The sequence below is a fragment of the Gopherus evgoodei genome, chromosome 11 (genome assembly GCF_007399415.2).
Source record: "Gopherus evgoodei ecotype Sinaloan lineage chromosome 11, rGopEvg1_v1.p, whole genome shotgun sequence".
Taxonomy (NCBI): domain Eukaryota; kingdom Metazoa; phylum Chordata; order Testudines; family Testudinidae; genus Gopherus; species Gopherus evgoodei.
In genome coordinates this window covers 6,896,010-6,921,997 of record NC_044332.1, presented here as the reverse complement: position 1 = coordinate 6,921,997, position 25,988 = coordinate 6,896,010, and the positions used below count along the sequence as shown (strand labels likewise).

General features: G+C 46.6%; 1 pseudogene; it reads left to right on the top strand.

The window, feature by feature from the left end:
* The first annotated feature begins 4,697 nt into the window (after positions 1–4,697).
* LOC115659629 overlaps positions 4,698–25,988 on the top strand; it is a 42,101-nt pseudogene continuing 20,810 nt past the window's right edge.

The window sequence follows — 25,988 nt, the reverse complement described above, 5'->3', positions numbered from 1 at the left end:
TGTCCCCTACACTTTCAAAAACTTCCTGGATTGTCTGTACGCCGCTGTATTGCTCTCCCAAGAGATATCGGGGTGATTGAAGTCCCCCACGAGAATCAGGGCCTGTGATCTAGTAACTTCTGTTAGTTGCCAGAAGAAAGCCTCGTCCACCTCTTCCCCCTGGTTTGGTGGTCTATAGCAGACTCCCACCACGACATCACCCTTGTGGTCACACTTCTAAACTTAATCCAGAGACTCAGTTTTTTTCTGCAGTTTCATACTGGAGCTCTGAGCAGTCATATTGCTCTCTTACACACAATGCAACTCCCCCACCTTTTCTGCCCTGTCTGTCCTTCCTGAACAGTTTATATCCATCCATGACAGTATTCCAGTCATGTGAGTTATGCCACGAAGTCTCTTGATGTCACTTGATGATATTCCTCTTCTGTTCATTCCCTGTGAAGCATCAGGCACCAGCCACTGTGGGAAGACAGGATACTGGGCTAGATGGGACCCCTTGGTCTGACCGGTGAGGTCATTCTTATGTTATTATGTTATGTTTTATCCTTGCCCCTCCCTGCTCCTTTTGACAAACCTCCATGCTGCTTGATAATGACCAAGCAATGCAGACCGATGCATGTTCATTTCATTATCTGAGTTAGATGCCACCAGCAGAAGGTGTTTTTTCTTTTTGGTGGTTCGAGTTCTGTAGTTTCTGCATCAGAAAGTTGGTCTTTTAAGACTTCTGAAAGCATGCTTCTCACCTCATCCTTCTCACATTTTGGAAGGCACTTCAGATTCTTAAACCTTGGGTCAAGTGCTATATTTATCTTTAGAAATCTCACATTGGTATCTTCTTTGCATTTTGTCAAATCTGCAGTGAAAGTGTTCTTAAAACGACAACATGTGCTTGGTCATTATCCGAGAACAGTTGCTATAATATGAAATATGTGGCAGAATATGGGTAAAACAGAGCAGGAGACATCAATTCTTCCCCAGGGAGTTCAGTCACAAATGTAATTAGCTCATAATTTTTGTAATGAGCATGATCAGCATGGAAGCATGTCCTCTGGAATGGTGGCCCAAGCATGAAGGGACATAGGAATGTTTACCATATCTGGCACGTAAATACCTTGCAATGCCAGCAGCAAAAGTGCCAGGCAGCATTATCTCCCACAAATGTAAACAAACTTGTTTGTCTTAGTGATTGACTGAACAAGATGTAGAACTAAGTGGACTTGTAGGCTTTAAAATTTTACATTGTTTTGTTTTTGAGTGCAGTTATGTAACAAAAACAAATCTGCATTGTAAATTGCACTTTCACAATAAAGAGATTGTACTACAGTACTTGTATGAGGTGAATTGAAAAATACTATTTCTTTTGTTCATCATTTTTTACGGTGCAAATATTTATAATCTTCTTTTGTATGGCTGGTGTACAGCAACAAGTACAGTTTCACCTGAAGTTGTTCATGGGAAATGGCTACATCAGGAGTAGCAGGATCTACTGCAGTAATGCCTCCTTCATATTTATAAATTGTGCAGTAAGTAGTGATATGTTCGATGGTCTTTCATGGGGAACCACACTCGCACGCTGGGGAGTCCTTGATTTTCCATTTTCGAATTAGATATCCGCATCTACCATGGTTGGTTCACATTTGGTTCAGCGTTGACCAAGATGACGGTGGAAAGTTAAACTCAGGAACCTTCTGCATGGGATTTGCACAAGATGCTTATTTTTGTTTCTTGTTTAGCCCAGTTGCTTTTCAAGCCTTCTTCTGATCATAGTCTGATGCATGAGGCTAAATGAATGTTCCCAAAAAGGTCGATGTCTTCCTTCTGGGTTACCAACCTCATAAATAATCTCTCCCACCTGTCTTATCACCTTGAAAGAGCCTTGCCATCAGGCCAGTAGCTTGGATTCAAAGTCAGCAGCAGAAGTATCGCTCAGTCTCCAGGTTGGAGCCCTCAAAGACAGGCCTTGCTGTTGACCTGCTCCTGGTTGTGTTGTGCCATTGCAGCTTTTCCCTCACAAGTGCCCTCAGGGTCTTCAGTTCTTTCTTGACTGTATAATATACTGCACTACATTGATTGTTTCTGGAATTCTGCCCTTCCCATGTCTCATGGAGGAGATCCAAGATTCCCCTTGTTTGCCTCCTGTTAAGTAATTCAAATGGGAAAAAACCTGTGGATGCCTGGGGCACCTGATGGGTGATGAGAACAGGTAGGATGATCCCAGTGTTAGGAGTCAGTGGTCATGACCTTCCTCAATTTTTTAATGTTTTGTTAAACTGTTTCCACCAGGCTGTCGGTTTGGTGGTTGTATACCAATGTCTTCAAGGACTTGAACTTGACTTGTATTAACTGTGAGGTGACATTTGTCCCTTGCTCTGTCAGTAATTCTTTTGAGATCCCTTTTCAGTCAACTTTCATGAGCTTACTGGCAACAACAGCTGCCATTTCTGACCAGAGGGGAATTGCCTCAGGTTATGTGGTCGCACAGTCCAAGGTCACCAATCTACATTAGTTCCTGGCTGCAGATGTTTTCAATGGGCCCACCAGCTCTGTGCCTATTCATAAGAACATAAGAACAGCCATACTGGGTTAGAGCAATGGTCCATCTAGCCTAGTATCCTGTCTTCTGATAGGGCCCAATTTCAGATGCTTCCAAAGAAATGGACACAACAGGGCAATCATCCAGTGATCCTTCCCCTGTCCCCCAATCCCGGCAGTTGACAGTCAGAGGGACCCCTGCAGTGGGTAGTAGTACCAGGGGGGCCTCTAAGATCTTTTTCTGGCTCACTCACTGCCATTTGGGGCAGGTTGCACAATAGTCCCAGGCCTCTGGAGTGGATCCCAGCCAGTAGACCTCCGTTGGTCACTCTGTTGAGTGTCTTCTCTTCCCCAAGTGCCAAGGCACAACACTGCATGGGCCCAATTGAAGTACCTCCCCTTTGGAAATTCCTGGGTACCAAAGGCTGCTTCTGACCTCCCCTATCAGAAATAGGGCCACTGTTTCAAACTGCTGAGGTCTAGCACTTTGTCATCTACATGGGTGAGATGTTCGTAAACCTGACTCATGGTTGGGTCCCTCCTTTGCTCTCTCACGATGTTTATTTGTTAGACAGCAGGTCCAGGTTGCAAGGTGGTAGCAGGCCTCTACTGCTCCATTCAAGTTCAGGTGAAAAGTCATTTATCCATCAGCATACTTTCTCTCTCCTGGATCTTTGGCTTCCAATGGAGCCATCTCCTCTTGGCCACCATGACCATCTGCTGTCCTCCTGGTTCTTCCAGTCCAGGCTCTAGCCCTCTGCAGATGCTCCACCACATCCTTGGGACATCCTCCCTGAACACTTCCAGTCATGCCAAGTATGACCAGATAGGCCAGGTCTTTGGCCACTCTGGCCTGCACGGTCTCGCTGTGGTCTAACAGAGTGAGTTGGTCTCATCGAACAGGGTTGTATGTTGCATGGATACATTGGCAGTAGATCATGCCTCTAGATTCTCCTTCTGACTCAACCAATCATTCCTTGATTAAAGTCTAACTGCAGCCAGAGTCTATTTTGTACTTTTACTCCATTCACTTGCAAGGAGACTAACATTTTCCTTGGGCCCATTTTCTGAGCCCAGTTATCCACTCTCCAGGCCTGCCCATAATTATAGTCCATGAGTGGGCAGTCCCATCTGAAATGGCCTGGCTGCTCACATGCAAGCAGCCCCCAGGTTTTACCATTAATTCTCCTAAGCGGGATGTCCCCTTCAAATAAGGCTGCTCGGCTTGACCCAAATGTCTTTTCACTACCTGAAGGTGGGCTTCCAGGCTCCTCTATTGGTCTTTGTATTCCTGTCTCCAAGACCAGCTGGATAGCCTCAGTGAGGTTTGGGCTCAGTGAGAATTGGGACTCCGGAGGATTCACCAGACTGGCTTTTGGTGTTTCAGCTATGGACCCAAGGGACATCAAGTAATTCTCCACCATGGCAACGGCCTCTGCTGAGGTCTCTGGTTAGTGTCTCATCTCCCCTCCAGCTCCCCCTGAGTCAAAAGAGCAGAGCCCTGTGGGGTCTGTTGGTTGTGAGAAAAGAAAGAGTGGGTTTTGGAGATGGCATGGCCTGGGGTCCTCACCACTGTCGTTCTATCCCAGGTTCCAACCTTCCAAGTGACTTTTCAGGAGAAGGACCTGTTTTCCCTTAGCCTGTTCCCTCTCTCCATTTCCTTGGGCTTCTAAGCATCTTTTAACCTGTTTCCTTCAGCTGAAGCATGCTCCGCAGGCCTCGGGGCATGGCTACCTGTACCCCGGTAGTGTCCTTTAGCCTTATCAGGCCCAATGTGGGGACTGTGTACCCCATCACAGTTAAATATAATCATATCAGGTTATGCCTGTGTTTGTCATATCCATCTGCCATTACATTGTTCACTCTGCTCCTGTATTCTAATTCTTCCCCCACCTCAGGGTATGGACATTCTACTACTCTGTGTCTATACAATGCCGAGAACAATGGGGCCCCATTTTTTATTGGCCCTTAGGCACTACTGTAATGAGCATGATTAATAATAATAACTGTCCTACTGATTGGAGCCCAAGAATGCTTAAAAGTGAGCTGAGCGTAAAACCATGGAATGTTCTTTGTGACAAGTATCCCACAAATTCCACTGATCTCTCTTGTTTTTGTTCTGTTACGTAGGTTTTCCAGTTTCCAAACCTCATGTGATCTCCCGACTGGAACAAGGGGAAGAGCCATGGGTCTCAGATCTCCAGGGCTCTGAAGAAAGAGAGCTCCAGACAGGTGAGGACTCAGCTAACCAACTCAGAAACTCTACATGAATGAAGGAAACGTTTGGGATTCCTTACAAAGGTCTTGTGACTTCTCCGAACTCAGAATTGTTCCCAGCGGGTGTGGCATCCTCATGGCAGATGCCACTCCTGGCTTCCCTTCATCTCCTGACTGACACCAGGCTGTAGCTCCCTCTCCAATCTTCCTTGCCCCTGAATGGAATGTGGACCCAGAAATGACCTCGTCTCTCTGTCTGCAGGGGAAGGGCTTTTGGTAGAGCAGATTGGGGCAGGGTTGCAAATCAAATCCTTTTTGTTTGATGTCTCCAGCGCTTATTTTGGTGTGGTCCGACCTTCTCCTATTCCTCTCTGGGTTTCCTTCTCCCCAGCACAGGGAGTGACCGATACCTGGATTCTCTCTCTCATCTCCTTCCAGGTAATTGGATGGTGAGTGAGAATGAGGAGCAGACTCCACAGCAGGTTGATGCTGAGCAAGCTGGAACCACATGGGACATATCAGGAAGATGCAAAGAGAAAGTTCTTGGAGCTGTGGAGAGGTTAAAGCTATGAGAGTCAGCATGGGGCAGAGAAAAGCTTTAGTAGCTGCTCAGACCTTATTAGAAACGAAAGAATCACCACAGGAGAGAGACCCTACTCATGCTGCTATTGTGAGAAATGCTTCAACCACAGCTCAAACCTCAGCAGACATCGGAGAGTCCACACAGGAGAGCGACCGTACACATGCTCCGAGTGTGAGAAACGCTTCAGTCGGCGCTCACACCTTATCACACATCAGATAATCCACACAGGCGAGCGCTCCTTCACATGTCCTGAGTGCGGGAGAAGTTTTAGACAGGACTCAGCTTTTATGAGACATAAGAGAACCCACACAGGCAAGTAATGCCAAAAATGTCTTCACTAGGACTGGCCAAAGATTTGTAAAGAAATACATTAGGTAGTTTGCACCATTTTCTTCAGTGTGGTCTCAGCTCCATAAGAGTGGCCTGTTTCTGTCTTTGGCACCTCCCCCCTTCTTTCACAACGCTTTGTCTGATATGTCCTGGATTGTGTTGTCCTCCTGCCAGAAATACCATCAGTGCCCGATTGGGGAGATGGGGTTGACCTACAGTGAGGTGAAAAGTACCTGTGCTTTATCTGCACTGGGATTGTACATGGGAGTTAGCTGCTCAGCTTAGCGATCTTGAAGAAACCATGGGCTTGAGTATCTACATTGTAATTTTAACCCTATGTGAAGACTTTTTTAGCCTGTGCTGGAACCTAGGGCACTGGCGTCCACACAGCAGTGCCCAGACCTGAGTCAAAGTAACCACATTCCAGAGTCACTAGTTTCCCTCCCAAAATGTGCCCTCTCTAGCTCTAAGACTGTGGTGCACTGTGGGGAAAATTTACTGCTCACCTCTTTGTCTTCTGGGGAAGAGGTATGAGGAGGGGCAGTAAAGGTGAAATCAAATCCTGCTTTCTTTTATATCTCCCAAGCATTTATTTTGGTTTGTTCCTACCTTTTTCCATTCCTTTCATAGACTATCAGGGTTGGAAGGGACCAACCCTAGTCCAACCCCCTGCTCAAGGCAGGACCAATCCCCAGACAGATTTTTGCCTCAGATCCCTAAATAGCCCCCTTGAGGATTGAACTCGGAACCCTGGGTTTACCAGGCTAATGCTCAAACCACTGAGCTGTCCCTCCCTAAGGTTTCCTTTATCCTCAGCTCAGGGAGAGTAACTGAAATAGGATTCTCTCTCCTTCCAGGCATGGGATGGTGAGTGAAAACAAGAAGACCACCTCCTGCCCAGGAAGATACTGAGCAAGTAGAACCACATGGACATTAGCAGGAAGATCCAAATGGAAATATCTGGAGTTGTGCAGAGCTAAAGTCTGTGAGAGTCAGCATAGGCCCAGAGAAAACCTTCAGTGGTGGCTCAGACTTATTAGACATGATAGAATCAACATGGGAGAGAGACCGTACATGTGCTACTGAGTGCGGGAAACCTCACTTGGCGCTCAGACCTATCACACATCAGAGAATCCACACAGGAGAGCGACCTTACACGTGCTCTGAGTGTGGGAAAAGCTTCAATCGAAGCTCAAATCTTATCGCACATGAGAGAATCCACACTGGAGAGCGACCCTACAAGTGTTTTGAGTGCGGGAAGAGCTTCAGTGTGAGCTCACACCTTATCAGACATCAGAGAATTCACACAGGCGAGCGCCCCTACAAGTGTTCTGAGTGCGGAAAAAGCTTCAGTGTGACTTCACACCTCATCAGACATCAGCGAATCCACGCAGGAGCGGGCTCCTTGACATGCTCTGACTGCGGGAAAAGTTACAAAGACCGCTCATACTTCATCAGACACCAGAGAGTCCACAAGGGAGAGACATCCTTCACATGCCCTGAGTGCGGGAAAAGCTTCAAAGTCAGTGCATACCTCATCAGACATCGGAGAATCCATACTGGAGAGAGACCTTACAGATGCCCTGAATGCGGGAAAAGCTTTCGTTGGAGCTCAAGTTTTATCCGACATAAGAGAATCCACACAGGCGAGTAATGCCGTAAATGTCTTGACTAGGGCTGACCAAAGATTTTTAAAGAAATACATTAGCAAATTTCCACGTAGTTTGTACCATTTTCTTCAGTGTGGTCTCTCAGCTCCATGTGAGATTCCTGCCTCTGTCTTTTGCCGCTTCCCCTTCTTTGGAGTCATTCCCATCAAACTTTATTAACTTCTGTCTTTTATATCTCCTGGGATTGTGTCCTCCCACCAGAAATATCCATCAGCACCAGGTGGGGAAGATGGGTTGACCATGACTAGCTACACTGAGGTAAAGACTACCCATGCCTTGTCCTCAGTGGGGTTCTACATGGAAGTAGCTGCTCATTCTTAAATGATCTTGTTGTAACAACACAACTACATTTGCAGTGCAGACATAACCTGGGTACAGTGGCTGGAGCTAGCTTTCCCCTCACCTCCATCATTTTTCCTCGTCTAGACAAACCCCATGCTTTACATTGATACCATTCCCCCATTAGAAAGTGATTGTTAGTCACAGGCCTGGTCTACACTATGAGTTTATTTTGAATTTAGCAGCGTTAAACCGAATCAATGCTGCACCAGTCCACACAATGAAGCCCTTTATTTCCATATAAAGGGTTCTTAATATTGATATCTTTACTCCTCCCCAACAAGGGGAGTAGTGCTGAAATCAGTATTGCCATTTCGGATTAGGGTTAGTGTGGCCGCAATTTGACAGTATTGGCCTCCGGGAGCTATCCCACAGTGCACCATTGTGACTGCTCTGGATAGCAACTGAACTTGGATGCACCGGCCAGATAGACAGGAAAAGCCCCGCGAACTTTTGAATTTCATTTCCTGTTTGCCCAGCATGGAGTGCTGATCAGCACAGGTGACCATGCAGTCCCAGAATCAAAAAAAGAGCTCCAGCATTGACCGTACAGGAGATACTGAATCTGATCTCTGTATGAGGAGATGAATCTGTTCATGATGGACAGAGGCCACAACAGGGACTCAACACAGTGCTGCTTGAAACTTTAAGAGCTGAGACAAGCGTACCAGAAAGCCAAAGAATGAAATGGACGCTGACGGAGGGAGGGGTGACTGACGACTGTAGCTATCCCACAGTTCCCGCACTCTCTGAAAACCATTTGAATTGTTGGCTGAGATCCTAAAGCCTGAAGGCTCAAAAACATTGTCGCAAGTGGTTCAGGGTATGTATCGTCAGCCCCTTCCCCGCCCCCCATGAAACCAAAGGGAAAAAAATCGTTTCTTTCCTTTTTTCAATGTCACCGTATGTTTACTGGATGCTGCTGGCAGACGTGGTGCTTCAGCGCTACACAGCAGCATCCCCTTCCCTTCCCTTGCCTTGCGGACGGCAGACAGTGCAGTATGACTGATATCCATCATCGTCATCCCGTGAGTGCTCCTGGCTGGCCTCGGTGAGGTCGGCCGGGGGCGCCTGGGCAAAAATGGGAGTGATTCCCAGTCATTCTCTTCTTTAAACTTTGTCTAATGGAGATTCACTGCTGCCTGGAATATCATAGCAGCTGGAGGCTGCCCTCCCCTCCCCTATTTGATGTCTGTTTGCAGAGGCAATAAAGTCAGTGTTGTTTCTTATTCATGCATTCTTTATTACTTCATCACACAAATGGGGAGATAGCTGCCATCTGGGAGGAGGGAAGCAGGGGGGGGGGTGTTGCACCCCCTAGAATGGCATGCAGCTCATCATTTCTGCGGGATGTCTGGGGCTCAGACCCGGAGTGACTGTTTGCCTCTCTGGTACTTTAGCAGACTTGCCTGATATTCTAGGCAGGACTGACTCTCCCTTTAGACAAAATGTAAAGAAGGGAATGACCTGGGGAGTCATTCCCATTTTTATCCATGCGCCTCAGGCTGACCTCACCAAGACTAGCCAGAGTACCCATTACAGCAGCAGATGGTACAATATGATTGGGAACGTCTCTGCTAACTTGCAAAAGGCAAGGAGATGCTGCTGTGTAGCACTGCAGTACCACGTCTGTTAGCAACATCTAGTAGACATATGATGACAGTGAAAAAAGGCTGAAAGGGCTCCATGGTTGCCATGCTATGGCGTCTGCCCGGACAATCCAGGGCAAAGGGCGCAAAATGATGTCCGCTATTGCTTTCACGGAGGGAGGATTGTTCTGACAACATTAACCAGAATCACTCGCGACTCTGTTTTTTGCCCCATCAGGCACTGGGATCTCAACCCAGAATTCCAATGGGACAGGGACATTGCGGGAACTATGTGATAAGCTATGGAACAGCTACCGCACAGTGCAACACTCTGGAAATCGACGCTAGCCTCGATACATGGATTCACACCACCAAATTAATGTGCTTAGTATGGGTCGCGTGCACTTGACTTATACAATCTGTTTCCAAAAATCGTTTCTTCTGTAAAATCGGAATAATCCCGTAGTGTAGACCTACCCACAGTATTCCCTCTTGGGGACAGATTGTCTCAATCCCACTTATTCTCACCTTGCTCAGGGTTGTGCTGGACAGAATAATTTTTTTTCTACCATTTTCCTCAATTAAAATAGATTGAAATGGAACAAAGAGCAGGAGCGGCATAAGGAAAAATTTTATTTCAGCCTCTGTGACACCTGAAGGAGATGGGGTGAATCAAAGGGATTCCCTCCTTCCCAATCACTGTGACACTCCCCCCCTCGCTCCAGGCAGCATTAGCTTCTGTGTAAGCAACAATAACGTTTATCCTCCCCATGTTCTAGACCCCTGTACCTCTCAATGTATTTGATTTTGAGTGATCAGACATAATTGCTTTGGAATTTCATTTTATATGAAACTGAAAGTGTCTTCTGCTCCTCTGTTCCGTGGGTTTTCTTCCTTCCTGAAGGTGGTTTGGTCCTCATAATGGATATTACTTTTGTTTGACAGACTGTACCTCAGAATTATTGGAGACTTTGAGACAAATGACCGTTTTCTAAAGTGATAATAGCTTATTTTCTATGGGTCTTTCCTACTCCTCCATCATGATATGGAGGAAGTTCAAGTGTAGTTCAGCTAGCAGGAAGAAGCTCCAAACTATTTGGCATGCTACTAGGAACAGGTAGCATTTAATATTTCTATTCTGAAACAGCAGGTTTGGCCAGTTGTGGCTCCCAGTGGCCATGGTTTTTCTGTCCCAGGCCAACGGGACTGCAGGAAGCAGCGCGGGCCGAGGGATGTGCTGGCCGCCCTTCGTGCAGCTCCATTGGCCTGGAGCAGCGAACTGCGGCCAGTGGGAGCCCTGATCGGCCAAACCTGTGGACGTGGCTGGTAAACAAACCAGCCTGGACTGCCAGGGGCCTTCCCTGAACAAGTGGCAGCCCAACTTGAGAAGCACTGATCTATGCTATGTTGTGCCTAGCCCGTAATTACAATGTTTCAGCTCTTTGTTTAATGTAAGTGAAAAAGCATTTTGGAAGATATTAACATGAGGACAGTTCAGGAAACATATGTGATATTATATATAATTTTCATACTGTACAGGGTCTGTCCTCATCTTACGCTGGGGTTATGTTCCGCAGTCGGCATGTAAAGCAAAAATCACATATAGTCAAATTACATTGAGTGTAATGGCAGCGGAATCGCCCGCACTACAGGCAGGGCGGGCTCTGCTTTTTTGCCGCCCCAAGCAAAAAAGAATAAGGGCAGCCAGAGCGGCGAAGCAACAACAACAAAAAAACAGGGTAAGAGTGGCTGGAGTGGCAAACCAAAACAATAACAACAACAAAACAGGGTGCAAACTTTCGGTGCTTTTTACTTGGCAGCTTGTGGCTGCCTCCCCCGGCTGCACTGGTGAGCCTCTAGGTGGCCGGCGGCTGCACTCTGGCTAGTGGGACTCCCTGCGCTGCAGACATGCCCTGGCCAGTGGAGTGCGTGCCCTGGCTAGTGGGGCGGGGGGGGAGAGAGAGAAGTGCGGTGGCCAGGGCTTTCTTCAGCCGGGGCACTCGCCACTCAGCCCCTCCTGCCACGCCGCCTGCCGCGAGGGCTCCATGCCGCTCCCACTGCAGGTGAATTGAAAGTAATCGGTCGGTGGGGAGGGAAGGATGCGAGCTGCCGGGCTTGCTACAGACCTGGCATTAGCTGGGGCAGACAGAGTGCACAGCCCGCTCCTAGCAGGGCGCAGCCACTCCTGTCCTCTGCCCCCTACAGTGGCGCACTGAAAGTCATCGGACAAACAAACAAACAAACAAAACCAGGCAGGTACAGTATTTAATTATTATTTTCTCTCTTTTGTTTTTGTCCCACGCATAAAGCTGTATTTGCGCATGTTAAATGCGCGTAAGATGTGACAGTCCTGTATATACTATTAATATAGGCTAATTATTGAATTCACAGACTTTCTCTCACCTAATTTCATATATATTGTCATAGCCAGATATAGCAAAACACCTAGAAGCTGTTGTATTTAATGTATTTTTCAAGCTTCTTGTATCTTAATTTTTGCTAAGCTTGTAGCACAACACAAAGCAGATGTTTTTACGAAGGCTGCAGCATCTACCTACCATACAGTTTGTCAGAAGTTAACATGAATACAAAGGACTTCAGATATTATATACTTTACCTATGCACTATTGAGTTTTTTATTTTGATTATAAATATCATTATTTCACTTATACTTTCTACAATAATACATTTATATTTTTATCAGTTATCACATTTTTAACCTTTTACTTATAAGAACTGATATCCCAGTGTATCTTATCCAGACAAACTGGTAATTTGTAGTAAAACAATTTACATCCCTGAATAATAATTCTGATTGTGAGACCTTAGATAAGCAACCTACATTCTAGAATAAGAGTTCCATGGTAGAACTTAGGGTTGAGTAAAATTCCATTCTTACGTGGTAACTGTCATTGCAACAGCACTGCCGTGATTTCACAACCGGGTATTTTTCCACTTGTCTTTAGTTTAGCTGAAGAGTATACTGACTCAATTTGCTCAATAGTTGGATCGCAGATCCCTCTGGTCTAGTTCTGTCAGCTAGTGTGATGAAGCACTGTGGGTTTTAACCTAGTTTGGTCAACACACTGTTGTTCACTTGGCAATATGGCAATATAGTTTTAGATATCTGGGAAGCGTATTCCCCAGTTAGTGTCTTGGAATTTGGCAAAAGGCCCATGGATTTGGATCCCAAAGCAATTGTTGTCCAGGCCCTACAGGAGGTTACTATTGAAGACATTTCCTTCCAAATCAGGTGCACGCTGCCTGTTATTTGGGAAGCGCAATCCCTCTGTAGAGATGGAGAATGTGGCATTTTTGAGGAGCTTACCCCTGGTAGATGCTGCAAATATGTATACAATGAAGTCATTGTTGAATGTGAGACAGCTTCAGAATTATACCTGTTTTTAATAAACACCTCACCTTTGGTGGATTACAGGGATTCTGGTCCAGGCCTGGATCTAGTCCCTGTCTTAGATCTGTGCCACCATATCTAATAAACTGAGCATGTTTGGGGAAGCTATTCCTCACTGTCACAACGGACATTTGGTGTGGTTTGGTAAGGATTCTACTACAGAGAAGTGTCAAGTTATCCCAAGCAAGGCCAAGAATTAGACAAGAACTCAGGCAGAAATAGCAGTTATCCATTGGTTGATTTTCACTGCAGAGATGGAAACTGTGATGACCTATGGCCCAGCTAAACTATTTATTTTTAGAACACTGCTCCTTAGTTCAGGGGAATTCATTCTGGTGCCAAAGAATGCCATGATTAAATTTGGAGCAATTGTCATTTGCCATTTGGGTCCAAAGTTTCATGGGTCGAAGAGCGAAACGGTGCCTTCAGAGGACATTCCTTCTCCCTGCATCCCCATCTGACGGCCTTTTTGGACAGGGAGCACTTCCATGCTGTGCACATGATGATGGTCAGTGAAGGAATAATGTGACTCCAGGTTCAAACTGCAGGATACAGGAATGTGGAATCCTGATTCTATGCATTTGTCTCTTAGCTTTGCTCTTGTGTCTTATGCATTTGCATCACTTCTCCAACTCCTGCTACTCTGACAGATTAGAAAATGATAAAATAGAATACAGGTGGGTTTTTTCATGATGCAAATCTTCCAACAAAGTGCGAGACCCCTTCCTCCAATGCTTATAGCAAAAGACATTATGTATATCTACACTGCAATATAATCTCTGGGCAGGTCTTCACTACCCGCCGGATCGGCGGGTAGAGATCGATCTATCGGGTATCGATTTATCATGTCTCGTCTAGATGCAGCTAAATCGATCCCCAAACGCACTCCCTATCGACTCGAACTCCAGCTCATGAGAGGCGGAAGCAGAGTCGATGGGGGAGCGGCAGCGGTTGACTTGCTGCCATCCTCACGGCCAGATAAGTCAACCTAAGATACGCGTAGCTGAAGTTGTATATCTTAGGTTGACCCCGCACCTACTGTACACCAGGGCTCAGGCTTAGTGGGAATTGAGTCAGATAACATGTGAAAAAAACCTGTCTTGTGTGTCTGTATTGTATTTTAAGCCTGTGTTAAGACTTTTCTAACTTTTGCTAGAACTTAGGACTCTGGGGTCCACACAGCAATGCCAAGACCCAAGTCAAAATGACCACACACAGAATTTCTAGTGACCTAATATAGCTGCTCTGGCTCTAGATTGTGGTGCAGTGTGGGAAAATTTACTACCCACCTCTCTATCCTTTGGGGAAGAGGTGGAGATAAAGGGTGGAAATCAAATCCTATTTTGTTTGATCTTTCTTGCACTTATTTTGGTTTGTTCTCACTTTTTTCCATTCCTCTCTCTGAGGTTTCCTTTCTCCCCAGCACAAGGAGTGACCTATGTCTGGATTCTCTCTCTGTCCTTCCAGGTGATGGGATGGTGAGTGAGAACAAGAAGAAGACTCCCAAGAAGGAAAATACTGAGGAAGTAGAGCCACATGGGATGTTCACAGAAAGATCCAAAGAGAAAGTGTCTTTGAGTTGTGCAGAGGCAAAAACCTGTGAGAGTCAGTGTAGACCCGATAAAAGCTTCATTAGCTGCTCAGACCTTATTAGCCATGAAAAAATCAACACTGGAGAGAAACCCCATACGTGCGCTGAGTGCGGGAAAGGCTTCAATCAGCGCTCACACCTTATCACACATCAGAGAATCCATACAGGCGAGCGACCCTACTCATGTGCTGAGTGCGGGAAAGGCTTCAATCAGCGCTCAAACCTTATCACACATCAGAGAATCCATACAGGCGAGCGACCCTACTCATGCTCCGAGTGTGGGAAAAGCTTCAATGTGAGCTCACACCTTATCAGACATCGTAGAGTCCACACTGGAGAGCGCCCCTACACATGCTTTGAGTGTGGGAAAAGCTTTCGTTGGAGCTCAGACTTTATCATACATAAGAGAATCCACACGGGAGCGACCCTACACATGCTCTGACTTTGGGAAAAGCCTCAATGGAAGATTACAGCTCATTACACACCAGAGAATTCACACAGGAGAGCGACCCTACACATGTTCTGAGTGTGGGAAAAGCTTCAGTGTGAGCTCAACCCTCATCACTCATCAGAGAGTCCATACAGGAGAGAGATCCTTCACATGCCCTGAGTGCGGGAAAAGCTTCAAACACAGATCAAACCTGACAGCACATCGGAGAGTCCACAATGGAGAGAGACCCTACACATGCTTTGAGTGCCATAAAAGTTTTAGCCAGAGTTCACATCTTATATCACATCAGAGAATCCACACAGGAGAACGCCCCTACTCATGCTCCGAATGTGGGAAAAGATTTAGTGAGAGGAAAACCCTCATCACGCATCAAAGAATCCACACAGTAAAGAGACCCTTCACATCCTCTGAGTGCAGCAAAAGTTTTAGACAGAGGTCAGCTTTTATCAGACATAAGAGAATCCACACAGGCCAGTAATGCCATAAACCTCTTGACTACAGCTGGCCAAAGATTTTTTTGTAAAATAATTCCCAAGTAATTTGCATCATTTTCTTCAGTGTGGTGTCTCAGCACCACGTGAGTTGCCTGCCTCTGTCTTTTGCCCCTTCTTCTTTGGGGTGAATCCCATCATCCTTTATCAACTTCTCTGTCTGATATCACCTGGGACTGTATCCCCCTCCTGCCAGAAATATTCATCAGCACCAGGTGAGGGAGATGGGTTTGACGTTGACTAGCTACAGTGAGGTAAAAACTACCTGTGCCTTATCTCCACTGGGATTGTACGTGGAGGTAACTGCTCAATTTAGTGATCATGTAAACAACACAACTACATTTGCAGTACCGACATAACCCCAGGACAGTGGATGGGTTATATTTCTCCTTGATGAGCTCTCCTGCATCATTTTTCTTACTCTAGACAAACCCCAAGGATCAAGTTGATACCATTCCCCCATTACAAAGTGATTCTTAGCCCTTTGGGGACAGATTGTCTCAGTACCAGTTGTTCTCACCTTGCTCAGGGCTGTGCTGGACAAAGTATTTTTTCTATCATTTTCCTCACTAAAATAGATTGAAATAGAACAAATAGCAGGGGTAGGAAAAATGTGCAGACTTAACAGCATTAATTTGGGTTTGAATAAGGACTGGGAGTGGCTGGCTCATCACAAAAGCATTTTTCCCTCCCGTGGTATTGACATCTCCTCATCAGTTATTGGGAGTGGACCACATCCACCCTGATTGAATTGGCCTTGTCAACACTGGTTCTCCACTTGTAAGGTAACTCCCTTTTCTTTATGCTTGAATCTGTAACTTTCACTCTATGCATCTGAAAAAGTGGGTTTTATACCCACGAAAGTTTATGCCCAAATAAATCTGTTAGTCTTTAAGGTGCCACTGGAATCCTCATTGTTTTTGTGGATACAGACTAACACAGCTACGCCTCTGATATTAAATCTTTTGTACATAAACATATCTCAATAATAATGAGATGGGCACAGAGTGAGAAAGTTTGATGGACCAGAGAAGAACACAATGGGGGAATCTGTTTTTGATTTTGAGTTATCAGATATAAGCTGCTGAGGAATTTCATTTATATGAAACTGAAAATGTCTTCTACCCTTCTGTGTTACGGGTTTTTCTCTCTGTCTTGAAGGCAGTTTGGTCTCACAGTTGGATATTACCTTCGTTTGTCAGAATGTACCTCAGATTTTTTGGGGACTTTGAGACAAATGACTGATTGCTTAAAAGGTAATATCTTATTTTATTCATGTCTTTTCCCTGCCCCTCTATGATGACATGGAGGAAGTTCAAGTGCAGTTCAGCCACTGGGAAAAAATACTCCAAGCTTTTGGGCATGCTCTCAAGGAAACAGAACCATTTAAAAAATTTTACCCTGAAACAGTGAACAATGGCATACCACAAATTGCAGAACTAACTCAAGTAACTGGACATGATCATGCTAGTTGTTGGTGCACAATACATTAAAAACAAGAGATGTCCAATAACTAAGTTTAATCAATTTATTAATCAATGATTATTAGTCAAAGAATAATGCAGCATTATATACGAAGGAAGAGTGTTTACTTTAACAATCCCTATGGAAGACAGGAGTTACAGCAGTCACATTGTCTCAAAGATTTTGTGCTTCTTTGAGTGCTTGGTCATGTCGATTCCATGTTAGGTGTGTGTGCGCCCATGTGCACGGCTGCCAGAGATTTTTCCCTTATTGGTATCCGTAGGCCCGGCTCTGGTGCCTCTGTAGTTCTGCGCTTATGCACCGGTATATTAGGTGCCGCCGACCCTGTGCCCTTTCAGTTCTTTCTTACTGCCCGTGACGGTCACTGAAATGTCTTCTCCCTTTGCAATTCACAAAGTGATCTTTGTAGTTAACTTTTGTAGTTTTTTGTATATAATTGTTCACTTAGTAAAGTTAGTTAGCTTAGTAGTTAGGTTAAAATAGTTGGCAGTCTCCTTAGGGACTTTGTCCCAGGGACAGGGCATGTCTCAGTGTTCAAGCCGTGTGCCATTTACCACAAGTACATGTTGCTCAGCGGCCCTCACACAAGCTGTCTGAAGTGTGTTGAGGAACTGCACATTAAAGAAAAGTGCAGAATCTGTAAGAGCTTTATACTCAAAAGGACAGAGACACCGGTTTCAAAGCTCTCCTGATGGAAGCGTCTCTTAGACTAGATTAGAACCCTCATGCTCCTACTCGGCACCAAGTACCTCAGCCTTGGTACACAGCATCCCACTGGCACCAGGTTCCCTCCAGCACTGCTCCATCACTGGTGCTGCAAAAGTGCCGTAAGAAACAGCATGTTGAATGCAGCTGATCTCTGGTTTCAAAAAAGAAGGGGAAAAGGGTGACAGGCAAAGGACCTGTGTCAGGCCACCCTATCAGGTGCAGCGTCCCCACCCAGGGCTCTGAGCCCAGTATCGGAACTGCCTCCAACTCCTGAGAGCGGCAGGGGTCCCATGCACCTTATGGTGCTCTCCACACAGTAGGTCTTCCAAACGGCCAGAGATCTGATGGCCCTACCAGTGCTGCCCACTGCATGGGATCTCCCTCCGCTGACAGAATCAGTGAAGGCTCCACCTCCCAAGGGGAAGCCTCCCATGTGCTGCCCCAGTGGTTGCTTGGGTGTCGCAATTCACTAGAGTCTCAGCACCACTCCCCAGCCTCACAGCCCTAGTCTCTGGCACTGCATCCACGGTCTCTTTCCCCAGCTCAATGCTCTCAGTCCCCGGCCATAAGACATGGATTGTCGGCCTCCCAGTGTTTGTTCCTGATCTCCCCAGTACCGACGACCCTCCTCCAAGCACCGCTCAGCATCACATTCTCCAACGCTCTATTCCCAATCTCCGATGCTTCGGTCTCTGTCTCCATGTGTTTCACCACCAATTCGACTCCAGTCTCCGACATGGCCCTGTTCTTTGGACTCCCGCCACCGGTCACCTTCTCCCTGGCGCTGTTTGGCTCTGCGTCTTAACTGACAGCGAGAGGCATGGCGTTGGTCCCTGAGAGAGGAGTCCTCCTTGGAGTTGGAAAGGGACCTTGGTTCCTGTTCCTAGAGGCACTGGGTCGGCCCACGCACCAGACTGCAGTACCAGCCCTGCAGCAGGTGTCTTGCCACAAGTTCAATGGCCATTACATTGACCATACTGGAGCCCATGCAGGCTCCCTATGATGCTGGGACCATAGTCCCAGCAATTGTCCATAGCCGTGTTGGGAAGGTGAACCAACCCCAGCCCTACCTCAGTACAGGAACCGGATTCAGGTTCTGACATGGATACCGAGGTACAGGCTTCAACTCAGGGAGAAGCCTCTCCAGTGGAGGAAGGGGCACCTGTACCCCACTGAGTGTTACCATCTTCCTCGTTGTCCCCCGACAAGGGGGTCGCCAAGCTTGCTCACCCAGTCCCTCCAGATGACTTTAGGGCCTATCAGGATATTTTGAAGAGGGTGATCTCAAACTTGGGGTTAGAGGTGGAGGAACTCAATGAGCCCTTGGGCAGCATCTTGGATATTTTGGCCTTTGCAGTACCATCGAGGGTGTCACTCCCAGTGCATGATGGGGTGCTGAAAGTAGTAGAGGCTCCCTGTCTGACATTTTCCTGCTCCCTGGATGAGAACACTGCTGTACGCCTTCCCACCGATACCCCTGGTTCACAAGGTCCGATTGAAGATCAAGAGAGACAAAGTGAAGGGCATCCTGGTGGCTGCAGCGTGGCCTAGCCAGCACTGGTTCAACATGCTTTTGGACGTGCGCAAACTCCAGTCAAAGTACCCACATCCCTTGTCTCTCTTCCTCACCAAAAAAGTGTGGCCGTTCTAGTTCCAGGACTGTGGTGCACTTTGGGAAAATGTTACCAGGAAGAAGCTTACTTTGCCAAAGGCTTGATGGATTCAATCTCCTTTGCACGCTCAGGAGACTCTCTCATAGCATGCTTACAGCTCAGTAGTCAGAAGCGAATGGGTTAATGCTGACCTGAGCAGCTGCCATTTGCAAAGGGGGGAATGCTTCTGTTTTCAGTAGAGTGGATTGCAGATTGTTGGGGAGAGGGGACTAAGGAATTTGTCCCATGGAATTGTGGGATACTTCCAGCTGACTCCTGGGACTCCAGTCAAGTGGGGCTGCATCTGCACTGCAAAGCAATGGGGCTCAGCCTTGGGGCTCAGCTTAACTTGAGCTTGGGCCCTCCAGCCCTGCAGGTCCTGGAACCCTGGATCTGAGCCCTGAATTAGTGCAATTGCAGTGTAGATGCAAAAGGGCTTAGGCTTGAGCCTGGGCTCATGCACAGTCTTATGTTGCAGTGTAGACATACCGCAGAAACAGATGAACTCTCAGAAATGGAAGGCACCTGTGTTAGTGGAGAACAGAGCGTTACACAGGGCTCATTGGTGGAAATGAGGATTGAGAGAAAACTAACCAATATGATTTTGTAATCTTTGAATATGGTGTTGTTGTTACCAGTGATAATGGAATTAAACATGAAGTTAATCATTACAGAATAAGAGACTGATTATTTGATAACCGGAATTTTATTGTAAGATGGAAAATTATATTGTTTTTTGTTTCTTTTATTTTTTTGTTTTTTTTTTGTTTTTGTTGCATCAGTATTTTAGAAAATGGTGGCTAATTCTGACAAGTTTATTTGCTGTAATTCAGCCCCTTTGGATTAAGCAGTGCTGAAGTAAAACCTCACTCCAAAGGGGTTGAGAGAAGTAGCATATATGAGAATGGACACCCAATAGAGACTTTAATTATTTCTGTTTCAAATGGAATTTATGTTGATCAGCTTTAAAATAAACTTTCTGTGAAGAGGAAAATTTTGGAAGGAGACAAGTTGTGTAACCATCTCCCCCATCAGACTGTAACAGTCACTGCAATGTGAGCCTGGGTGTGTGGGACTCGATCTGCTGGCTCAGTGTGTCTAAGCCTGTGCTAGAGAGTCCACACTGAACGGTGACCTTGGGTTTAGAATTTCAAGACCTGAGTCTCACACTAGCGTTCACGTGCCCACAGTGCACTGTGCAGACCCAGTCAAATCAGCCTCTCCCAGGCTTCCTAGTGCTCTCCCAGCTGTAGCCTCCTCAGCCCTTTGTTCCTTGTGCACCATGGAAACACCTGAGTGTCCCTCCCACAGCACTTTATCAGAAGTTGTCTCACCTGCCAATACAGCCAGGCAAGCTGTGTTTTGGGTCTGCAGGCTGCCGGCAACTAGAGTCAGCAACATGGATGAGGCCCGATTTGAAGAATTTGCCATGCTTGCATTTTCACTCCTGTTTCATAAGGTGAGCAAAACATAGGTGAGGTGCTGGTGGCAGATTCAGAGCTAGTGAAGGCTCCTGACGGAGGAGGAAGATACATGTCAACTGTCTGATGCTGCTCATGATTCTTGGTGTAACTGCTGATGCCTCCTATGTAGTCCAGCACCTGTGGAGAAGGGCCACAAGCCCATACTGGTGGGATCGCATTGTCATGCCGACCTGGGATGCCCAGCAGTGGCTGCAGAACTTTCACATGCAGAGAGTGATGTTTCTGGAGCTTTGTGAGGAGCTTGCCCTGACTCTGCAGTGTCAGGACACATACAAGTGGGTGGTGAAGTTGATCCAGAAGCAGGTTGCTATAACTATCTGGAAGCTGTGCACTCCTGGCTGCTAGAGGTCCACTGCTAACCAGTTTGGTCTTGGCAAATTAACTGTGGGGGCAGAGGTTTCTTCGGCATTCAGGCATGCGATTTGCCCAAAGGTGGTGAGCATAAACAATGTCAAGAATGTAACTTAAGAACATAAGATTAGCCATACTGGGTCAGACCAATGGTCCATCTAGCCCAGTATCCTGTCTTCCAACAGTGGTCAACGCTATATGCTTCAAAGACAATGAAGAGAACAGGGCAACTATCAAGGTTCCTTCCCCACTCTGAACTTTAGGATACAGATGTGGGGACCTGCATGGACACTTCTAAGCTTAATTACTAGCTTAGATCTGGTATCGCTGCCACCATCCAGAATTTTCAGTGTCTGGATCACACCCTTTCCCCCCAAAACCTTCCCCTCCCTGGGTAGCCTTGAGAGACTCCTTCACCAATTCCCTGGTGAGTCCAGATCCAACCCCCTTGCATCTAAAAACAAGGAAAAAATCAATCAGGTATTAAGAAAAAGGTTTTTAATTAAAGAAAAGAAAGGTAAAAGAAAACCCTCTGGGAGAGATTAACATACCAGCTACTGTGACAGACAACAGATTCAAAACGCAGAGGATGTTCCCCTGGGCACAAATTTAGTTACACAAAAAAATACCCAAATACCCAATTTGATTCTACCTCTAATTGCATAAGACAGTTTACAAAGAAATAAACATAAACCTATTTATTCCTTTCTAAAACATACTACTCTGATAAGAGGCTGGTTCCTTGATCTTTTTCACTCTGGCTGAAACTGAAACTGACTAAACAAAGGAAAAACTTCCCTCCTTCCTTTTGAAACATCTTGTTCCCCCATTGGTTCCTCTGGTCAGGTGTTTGCTAGGCTAGGTGAACTTTTTAACCCTTTACAGGTAAAAGAGGCATTAATCTTTAACCATCTGTTTATGACACGCGCCCCAAATCTCAGACAGTGTGGAACCACACTGGCGTGATTTCTTCCTAGAACTTTAGAATAAACAGGTTAATAAAACACATGCACCTTTACATATACTACTAATTATGTAAAACTACAAGATTTTTCACATTCCAAGGACAATTTAACCAGTTAATTCCAGGAAACTTTCACGGGAGAGTGCATCAGCTACTTTGTTAGAAGCTCCTGAAATGTGTTGAATTTCAAAATCAAAATCTTGGAGAGCTAAACTCCATCGAAGAAGTTTTTTGTTGTTTCCCTTGGCAGTATGAAGCCACTTTAGCGCAGCATGGTTGGTTTGTAGCTGGAAACGCCGTCCCCAAACGTATGGGCGTAACTTTTCCAGGGCATATACAATGGCGTAGCATTCTTTTTCACTGATTGACCAGTGGCTTTCCCTCTAAGACAGTTTCTTGCCGAGAAACACGACAGGAGGAAATTCTTGATCCGGTCCTTCCTGCATTAAAACTGCTCCTACACCACGCTCAGATGCATCTGTGGTTACTAGGAATGGTTTGTCAAAGTCTGGGGCCCTTAGTACAGAGTCAGACATGAGTGTTGCCTTAAGCTGTTTAAAGGCCTTCTGACACTCATCAGTCCACTTAACTGCATTTGGCTGTGTCTTTCTGGTCAGGTGTGTTAGTGAGGCAGCAATTTGGCTGTAGTGTGGTACAAATCACCTGTAATATTTGGCCACGCCTAAGAAGGATTGGACCTGTTTCTTTGACTTTGGGACAGGCCTCTTTTGGATAGCATCCACCTTGGCCTGTACGGGTTTATTGTTCCTTGACCCACCTGGTGTCAAAGGTAAGTCACTCTGTTTTGGCCTATTTGACATTTTGTAGCCTTAACAGTTAGTCCTGCCTGCCTGATGCGCTCGAAGCCTTTTTCCAGGTGCTCCAGATGTTCTACCCATGAATCAGAAAGAATGGCCACATCATCGAGGTAGGCAACTGCAGATTCTCCCAATCCTGCTAGGAGACCATCTACAAGTCTTTGGAAGGTGGCGGGTGCATTTCGTAGCCTGAAGGGAAGCACATTAAATTCATACACTCCTGCATGGGTGATGACGGCTGTCCTTTCCTTGGCGGGTTCATCTAGCAGTACTTGCCAGTACCCCTTGGTTAAGTCTAATGTAGAGATGAACTGGACGCGTCCCAATTTCTCCAATAGCTCATCGGTGCATGGCATTGGATAGTTATTGGGATGAGTTACAGCATTTAGGTTATGGTAGTCCACGCAAAAGCATATTTCCCCATCTGGTTTGGGAACTGGAACCACTGGAGATGCCCATGCACTGTTAGAGGGGCAGATTATACCCATCTGTAGCATGTTTTGGATCTCTCGTTCTATAGCAGCTTGGGCATGAGGAGACACCCGGTAGGGTGGTGTTCTAATGGGGTGAGCATTACCTGTGTCAATGGAGTGGTATGCCCTTTCAGTCCATCCTGGGGTGGCTGAGAACATTGGTGCGAAGCTAGTGCGCAGCTCCTTGATCTGTTGCTGCTGCAGACATTCCAGGGTTGTGGAGAGGTTCACCTCTTCCATGCCACCGTCACTTTTTCCTTTGTAGTAGACACCTTCAGGCCACTCAGTGTCATCTCCTCCCTGGGCTGTAAACTGACAAACCTTTAATTCTCTGGAATAAATGGGCTTTAGAGAATTAACATGGTACACTTTAGGCTTTAGGGTTGAGGTGGGGCATGCTATGAGATAGTTAACACTCCCAGGCACTCTTGGACAGTGAATGGCCCTTCCATCCTATGGGCCTGTTGCGCCTTCAAGACCATAACCTGGTCCCCTACTTTGAAGGAACGCTTTCTGGTATGTTTATCATACCAGGCCTTTTGCTCTTCCTGAGCATCCTTTAGATTTTCTTTAGCAAGGGCTAAAGAGTATCATAGGGTGCTTTGTAGGTTGCTTACAAAGTCTAGAATGTTAGTTCCTGGAGAAGGCATAAACCCCTCCCATTGCTGCTTCACCAACTGTAATGGCCCCTTAACCTTGTGGCCATACACAAGTTCGAATGATGAAAACCCTAAACTGGGATGTGGTACAGCCCTATAGGCAAAAAGCAACTGCTGCAACACTAGATCCCAATCATTGGAGTGTTCATTTACGAATTTACGTATCATGGCCCCCAAAGTTCCATTAAACCTCTCCACCAGCCATTGGTTGATGGTGGTAAGGGGTGGCAACCAGTGATTCACCCCATGAGCTTCCCACAGGTTTTTCATGATCCCTGCCAGGAAATTAGTTCCTGAATTTGTAAGGATGTTGGAGGGCCAACCTACCCTGGCAAAAATGTCTGCTAAGACCTGGCACACAGTTTTAGCCTTGGTGTTGCTTAGAGCTACTGCTTCCGGCCATCGGGTAGCAAAATCCATGAAAGTCAGGACCCAGAATATCCACAGCTACTAGCTGAAATGGGACCTCAATTATGGGGAGTGGCTGGAGAGGGGCTTTGACCTGGTCTTTGGACTTTTCCACTCATTGGCACAGCTCACAAGACCGGACATAATTAGCAACGTCCTTGCACATTCCCTCCCAGTGGAAAGACTTCCCCAACCGGTCCTTGGTTCTGTTCATCCCAGAATGACCACTGGGATGATCATGGGATTGATTAGAAGAGCTAAGAGGTAGTTGGGTGCTCCGTGCTGCCACTCAAGCTTTCTGAAGGCTGTCATCTGATTCCTGCTCAGCATGGAACTGTTCCCTTGAGGCTGGAGACATCAGTTCCTCCTTAGACTGTGGACTTGGGCTTGGTCCCTGTGGAAGCGATGCAGGTGATGGGGTTGTTTTCGTTGATTGTGGAACCGCTTCCGCTGGTGCACTATGTGATATTTCAGGCTCTGGCTGGGTAGGGTTGTCCGCTGGTTCTGCCAGTTCAGGCCCGCTGGTGCCCTCTGGCATTGGAGTTGTAGATGGGTTTGCAAGTGCTGGAGTCAGTGATGGCAACGGTTCTGGTGCTGGTTGCTTTGCCAGTTCCGGTTCTGGGACTGGATTCACTATGGCTGTAGCATTCATGGGTAGAAGATCCAGTTCCACCACCTTTGTCTGGGTCTCTGGTAACACAGACTGGGCCCTTGTGGATGGCTCAGGAACAGGGATGGGTCTGGAAGCTTGCTTGGCCTGGCTGCGGGTGACCATTCCCACCCCCTTGGCCAGCTTCACATGGTTGATCAAGTCCTCCCCCAGTAGCATGGGGATGGGATAATTGTCATAGACTGCAAAAGTCCACAGTCCTGACCAGCCTTTGTACTGGACAGGTAGTTCAGCTGTAGGCAAGTTTAAAGGTTTTGACATGAATGGGTAAATTGTCACTTGGGCTTCTGAGTTGATGAGTTTGGGGTCCACTAAGGACTGGAGGATAGCTGACTCTTGTGCCACAGTGTCTCTCCACACGATAGCCTTCTTTCCGCCCACTCTCAAGGTTTCCCTTTGCTCCGAGGGTATTTGAGAGGCATCTGGGCCTGGGGATCTGTGGTGTGATGGTGGTATAATGAACTGTAATGGGTTGGGGTTCTTGGCGCAATGGGCCTTTATATGTCCCAGTTCATTACATTTAAAACATCGCCCAGCTGACTGGTCACTGGGCCGAGGTGGGTTGCTGGAGACTGGTGAGGTGGGACAATAAGGGGTCTGGGGCTTTTCTTGGGTTGTAGATGGGGCCTTGGGTTGCCCCCGGTGATAGTGTTTAGTTTCGGTTTGCCCCCTCTGATATTCGCTCCAACTGCTAGTAGTTTTTTTCTTTTCTGCCACTTCCACCCATCTGGCTCCAATCTCCCCCGCCTCGGTTACAGTTTTGGGCTTCCCATCTGGGATGTACCTTTCTGTTTCCTCAGGAACACCCTCTAAGAACTGCTCCATTTGCATTAGGAAGGACAGCTCTTCCAGAGAGTTAGCACTTGCTCCTGATATCCAGGCATCCCAATTCTTTCCAATGTGGTAGGCGTGTCGGGTAAATGACACCTCTGGTTTCCACCTTAGGGCTCTGGACCACTGATGGGAATGCTCAGGTGTTAGCCCCATTCTGATTCTGGCCTTGGTTTGAAAAAGTTTATAATCGTTCATGTGTTCCTTAGGCATTTCAGCCGCCACCTCTGCTAGGGTCCACTGAACTGTGGCCTCAGCTTTATCATGTACTGGTCTGTAG